The following is a 6785-nucleotide window of genomic DNA, read 5'->3' on the forward strand; positions in this document are numbered from 1 at the left end:
ACATGGAGGAGGTTATCAGCTCACTTCCAGTAGGATTTTTCAGTGGCCTTCCAGCCCATGTATGTAGACTCTTCAGCAATAGGGTCTGACTATCTATTCCTGGTGGGAAACCAAGGACCTCGGCAATGGCCTATAATATTTTGGTGGCATCAGGGACCTCCCTGGCCAACAACTCACTGGAAGGTATCCCATCTCAGGCACTGAAAATTTTCTAGCACAAATCTATGGCTCCTGAGGGGCCCATTGTCCAAAAAAGTAGGATTCCATATGATTTATTTATATCCTCTTAGATTTTGATTACCCTCCCTTCACCTTTACTCAATCTATTGCTCTGACCTCACTTTGGGCCTTTTCACCCCCATTAATGTGTTCTTCTACTTACATACATACAATACCATCCTATTAAATACCCCCTCCATTCATTTCTCTTCCCTCTACATCTTTTTTCTAGCTTACTGGCCTCTGGTACTGAGTTTTTTCCTACTCACACAGAAGCCCAATCATCTGTTGCTAGGATCCACATATGAGAGAGAACATGCGACACTTAGCTTTCTGGGCCTGGGTTACCTCACTTAGTATAATCTTTTGCAGATCCATCCATTTTCATGCAAATTTCATAACTTCATTTTTCTTTACCACTGAGTAGAACTCCATTGTATAAATAAATAAATAAATAAATAAATAAATAAATAAATAAATAAATAAAATATTCTAGTGCTTGCTTTGGCAGCCCCTATACTAAAATAAAATATTTTAAAGGAAGAATGTCACAACTCTCAGAAACTAAGCACAAGTGTATTTGTCAGTGAGTTTACAACATAGAATATTATAACAGAATATGAAGAACGCTAGATATCACCTGGGAAAGGTAGGATTAGGCAGGATAAGTCTCTGTGGGCACTCCCTAAGTTATAGCAGAAATTTATAGCAGAGTAGCAAATGGGCTGCCTCTTCTGGTTTTCCATGCAGGGCTTGTCTGCGCAGTAACAGCACTTTTCACATCCAAGGAAGAATGATTATGATGGAGTAGCTGTAGGCATTTCTTACTGCTTTGGATTTACACATGTGCAAAGACAACACTAATAACATCCCAGCCTACTTCACAGGGTTGTTGAAAGCCAAATAGTAGGAGGCACAAAAGAGAATAAATTGATGCAGGAAGCAATGCATTATTTAAATTTAAATTATACTAAGCCTCACTTAATTCCATTTGTAAATGAGTAATAAAGTACAAATAGATTGATGTTAAGTGAATGCATTTTTATAACATTTCCTCATTACAAAAAGGATATTGCTGGAAGCATTGGCCATGCAGAACATAGAATACAACAAAAACTGGGCAGCTGTCATTCTGTCACACAGTTGGCTGCTGTTTGCTTATTTTGTGTTGAAACAAGGAATGTTTCTTATTTTGGGACCTCAAGAGACTAGAGGTGTTCTCTAATTGTAAACTGAGTATACGGAGCATTTGAGGAGGAATTATAGAGAACAGAGGCTCTGGGATTCTGTTCATAGAGGTTAAACCGGTATGAATAAGAAGTTAATAAAAAATTCTAGTGGAGGGCCTGGAGATATGGCTTAGCAATTAAGGCATTTTTCTGCAAAGCCAAAGGATCCTGATTAGATACTCCAGGCCCCACATAAGCCAGATGCGCAAGGGGGAACATGCATCTGGAGATGGTCTGCAGTGGCTGGAGGCCCTGGTATACTCATTCTCTCCTTCTCTCTCTCTCTCTCAAATAAATAAAATATATTTCAAAAATGTCTAGTGGAAGCCAGGTGTGGTGGCACACACCTCTAAATCCCAGCACTCAGGAGGCAGCAGTAGGAGGATTGCCGTGAGTTTGAGGCCACCTTGAGACTACATAGTGAATTCCAGGTCAGCCTGGGCTAGAGCAAAACCCTACCTTGAAAAACCAAAAAAATAAAAAATTCCAGAGCGAGAAAAGCTGGAGGTAGAGAAGTATAGTGGCTAATTCTATGTTTTATTTTAGCTAGGCTACAGGCTCAGTTTCCTAGCCAAAGATTAGTCTAGATGATACTGTAAAGATAGATGATGGAAGCAGAGATAATAGACTGACAGATGATAGATGATAGTTATAGATATGCTGGATAGTAGATAGATAATAAATGGGTGATAGCTACATAGGTAGGTAGATGGTAGATAATAGATAAATGGATGGAAGATATGATAGATGGATGATGGATAAATATGACAGGCAGGTAGATGGATGGGTAGATAATAGATACATAGTTATAGATGGATAGATTCTTGATAGATAATGATAGATGGGTGGCAGGGCTAAATCTGGGTGAAGCAGATTACCCCATACAACACGAGCAGGCTTCTCCATTGGATGAATCTGCTAAGACCACCTCTGAGCTTTCGTCACGGGTTCTCTTCACAACTGCCCTGCAGAAACCATGCTGGGATTCCAGCACGCTGCCAGCCTTGCAGACTTCAGATTGCTCAGTCCTCACGACTGGGAGTCACTGCTTTAAAATGAATCTCTGATAATTAGCTCTTGATCTCTGTTGCTCGCATGTGTCTGTAAACAGTTGACATTTATGTTTATGTCTGGTGAACTGGGGACTGTCTCAGTGGATATGGGTGGCTATAAGTAAATATCATAAACTAAGTTATTTACTAACAAGAATTTTATTTCACAGAGGTCTGGAGATTGGCAAAACCAAGATCAAGGGAGGACAGGGTTGGTGTCTTGGTGAGCGCCCAGCTCTTGGCTCATGGTGGCCCCTTACGTGTGCTTTTGGGGTGTGAAAGTGGGCAGGCAGCGGCCTGGGGGTCTGTTTGATAAGGGCACTCATTCCTGTCATGAGCGTTTCATGACCTGCTCACCCCCCAAAGGCCCTATTCTTGTCCTGGGGCAAGCTTTCAGCATATGAGTTTGGGGAGTAGTAGTAGTAGTACTAGTAGTACATTGATATTTAAAAAATATATTTATTTTTTTATTTACAAGTTTGGTTTGGTTTGGCTGAGATGTAGACTCAAGTATCCCAGGCTGGCCTTGAGCTCACTGTGTAGCTAAAGCTGGCCTTGCTTTCCTGACCCTCATGCCTCTGTCGCTTGAGTGCTGGGTTACAGACATGTACCACCATGCCTGGCTTCAAATTTCTAATGTCATTGCTTTACTTTCTTGCTTTCTTTTATTTTGCTTTTGTCCCCAGTCAAGTTTATATCATGGCTTTATTTTTAAAATAAGATTTTTCATCTTATTTCTTTGGCATGTTCCCCATTTAAAATTCTATGTTCCTGTGTTGTGCTGGCCTCTGCCATGGGAGTGGAGTATAAATGTCATTGCCTCTGCTACAGCTTTACCCTAGGGTTTTTTTTTTTTTTTTTTAAGACAGGTTAGAGGGATAGCTTACCAGTTAAGGGGCTTACTTGCAAAGTCAAAAGACCCAGGTTCAATTCCCCAGGACCTATGTAAGCCAGATGCACAAGGTGGCCCATGCATCTGGAGTTTATTTTCAGTAGCTGGAGTGCCCATTCTCTCTCTCTCTCTCTCTCGTATGTATGTATGTATGTATGTATGTATGTATGTATGTATGTATGTATGTATAAAGAGAGAGCTTTGCAGACACCACCATTATTGGTCACTGGTCCCTGTCAGACATGGTCAACCCCACCATGTTCTTCGACATCACCATTGATGGAGAACCCTTGGGCCGTATCTCCTTCATGCTGTTTGCAGACAAAGTTCCAAAGACAGCAGAAAATTTCCATGCTCTGAAGAGGAAGGATTTGGTTATAACGGGTCATGCGTTCACAGAATTATTCCAGGATTCATATGCCAGGGTGGTGACTTCACACACCACAATGGCACTGGTGGCAAGTCCATGTATGGGGAGAAATTTGAGGGTAAGAACTTCATCTTGAAGCATGCCAGATCCTGGGATTTTGTCTATGGAAAATTCTGGTCCAAATATAAATGGTTCCCAAATTTTCATCTGGACTGCCAAGGCTGAATGGTTGGATGGTAAGCATGTGGTCTTTGGGGAGGTGGAAGAAGGCATGAACGTTGTCGAAGAAATGGAACGTCTTGGATCCAGGAACGGCAAGAGTAGCAAGAAGATCACCATGGCTGATTGTGGACAGCTCTAATACGGTTGATTTGTTCCATCTTAACCACCAGACCATTCCTTCTGTAGCTCAGGAGAGCACTCTGCGCTCCCCATCTGCTCACCATATGCTGTAATCTGTGCTCTCACTACAGTTCTTTGGGGTTCCTTATTTTCCTTATTGTCCCCCAAGTCTAGCTGGATTGCAGTTAAGTTTATGATTATGACTAAAAACTGAATACCAGAGGGGAGAAAGAGAGAAGACGAGGTAAATGGGCACACCAGGACCCTAGCCACTGCAAATGAAATCCAGACGCATGTGCCACCTTGTGTAGCTGGCTTACATGGGTAGTGGAGAATCAAACCGGACTATCAGGCTTTGCAAAAAAGCACCTTTTACTGTTGAGCCATCTCTCCAGCCTGGTGTATTTCTTTTTAAGCAAACGGGTTTTGTCTAGAGATAAACTACAATTGTTTGAGCACAAGAAATTCTCTCACTCACAATATTTTCTTTAGGCTTTTGGATAGCAAGTTTCCTCAGTCTGCAGGGCACTGGCCTTATTCAAAATAAATTGTCTTAGTGGCCAAGGTGAGAACATGAGAGTGTGTGCAGTGAGAAAGGCTTGCCGTGTGTGATATCTCGTGCCTAACATAAGGTTCACAGATTGTCTATGTGCCCCAGGAAAGGGAGACTTAGGACTGACATCCCTGTGACATAGGCTTATTGGCTAGCAGCAGCCGCCTGTCACCCAGCTTGATTTTCTGAACATTTCTTTAGTGATTAGCCTCTTAAATCTTTGATGAGTTTGCATTATCTGAATGTCAATAAATATTTGCTGAATGACCACATCACAGAGGTGCACATACCTAACAGCTTATTTGATCCTTCTCATACTTCTGAACACATCAGTTTGACCCAAATCTTCACAGTAATGAAAATAAGGATAGCAACCCTCCTTGCACAGTATTTGTATAAATGGCTAGTCGCCCTAAATTTGATGCTCATTGCTGAGAAGATATGCACATCTGAATGTGTTTGAAATGAACTGCCAAATGGCCCTCCAGGAATACCACTTTACACCAGTGCAGCAACTCGCAAAGGTCCATTGTCCTGTATTTGCTCAGCACTGCTGTTTCTAGTTCCTGACAGTTTGGAACAAAAGTAATATTTGATTTTTGTACTTTTCATTTTTTTAAATGTGTTCATGTGCCATTTATTGTTCTTTAGTATTTTTACTTATTTATTTGAGAAAGGGAGAGAGACACAGAGAGAGAGAGAAAGAGATTGAGAAATAACGGGCACGCCAGGGCCTCCTGGCACTACAAACCAGCTCCAGATGCATGTGCCACTTTGTGCATCTGGCTTGATGTAGCTACTAGGGAATCGAACCTGTGCCATCAGGCATTAAAGCAAGCACCTTTAACTGCTGAGCTATGTCTCCAACCTCTATTTATTGTTTTTAAATTGCTTTCTAAAAGTATTTTAATGTATTTACAAGCGAAGAGAGACAGATAATGACAGAGAAAAGAAATGGGTATTCCAGGGCAGCTTATTGCCACTGAATACAGACTCCAGACACATATGCTACTTTGTGTATCTGGCTTTTCATGGGTTCTGGGGAATCAAGTCCAGGTGTCAGGTTTTGCAAGCAAGTGCCTTTAACTGACCAATCTCTCCAGCCCCTATTTGTTGTTTTCAAGTGATGGTTTTCTGTCATAGTTTATGTCTGTCCATAATTTCCTTCGTGCTATATTTTTCTTATACATTTGTAAGAACTCATTTTCTTGAGGATAACAGTATATTTTCACCAATCTTAACAATCTTTTCTTGTGGGTAATTTTGCCTTCAATAGTTTTGGGGAAAGACCACTTTTTTAAAAAATAATTTGTGTATATAAATACTTTCCCACTGAACTAATTCAAGATTCCCTTACCCTGTGGTGCAAATGTTAAATCAACCCTTTAATTGTCTTATATAGTTATTTTTCATCCTTTCTATAATCCAACTGGATTTTATTTTGCACAGCAGTTCATACCAAGGAATTAATTATTTTTAAAATGTCAAACAAACAAAATTCATTGAAAAAAAATCTTCAAACAAATAGCTTGAAGTAAATTTCCATTAAGTACTAATTCACATATATGAAACTGGTTTATTTTCCTAGCACAATTAGGGCTGTACTTCTGGGAGTGTCATAAGGTTGTGACAAATTACACACAAAATGTACAATAGTAGAAGGCTCTAATTCTTATACTCTTATATTCTCCCCTGATTCTTCACAGGAACTTAAAAAATATTTTGTGAATTTTGAAAACAAAATCCTGAAGCCATGTTTGTTGAGCTATAATTAAAATGTTAAACTGGGCTGGAGAGATAGCTTAGCGGTTAAACGCTTGCCTATGAAGCCTGAGGACCCCGGTTCGAGGCTCGATTCTCCAGGACCCACGTTAGCCAGATGCACAAGGGGGAGCACGCGTCTGGGGTTCGTTTGCAGTGGCTGGAGGCCCTGGCACGCCCATTCTCTCTCTCTCTCTCTATCTGCCTCTTTCTCTCTCTGTCACTCTCAAATAAATAAATAAATAAAAATTAACAAAATAATTAAAAAAAATGTTAAACTGATCAAGAGGAGAAATGATACATTTTTTCCACCCTGTAAGTGGGCAATCTTTCCATTAAAAAAAATATTTTTTTTTCTTAAAAAAAA

At 40.4% G+C, this 6785-nt stretch overlaps 1 pseudogene; it reads left to right on the forward strand.

Annotated features, from left to right (window-relative positions):
• Positions 1-3634: 3634 nt before the first annotated feature.
• LOC101603015 lies at positions 3635-4123 on the forward strand (annotated as a pseudogene).
• Positions 4124-6785: the final 2662 nt, after the last annotated feature.

This window comes from Jaculus jaculus, chromosome 12 (assembly GCF_020740685.1).
Source record: "Jaculus jaculus isolate mJacJac1 chromosome 12, mJacJac1.mat.Y.cur, whole genome shotgun sequence".
Classification (NCBI taxonomy): Eukaryota; Metazoa; Chordata; class Mammalia; order Rodentia; family Dipodidae; genus Jaculus; species Jaculus jaculus.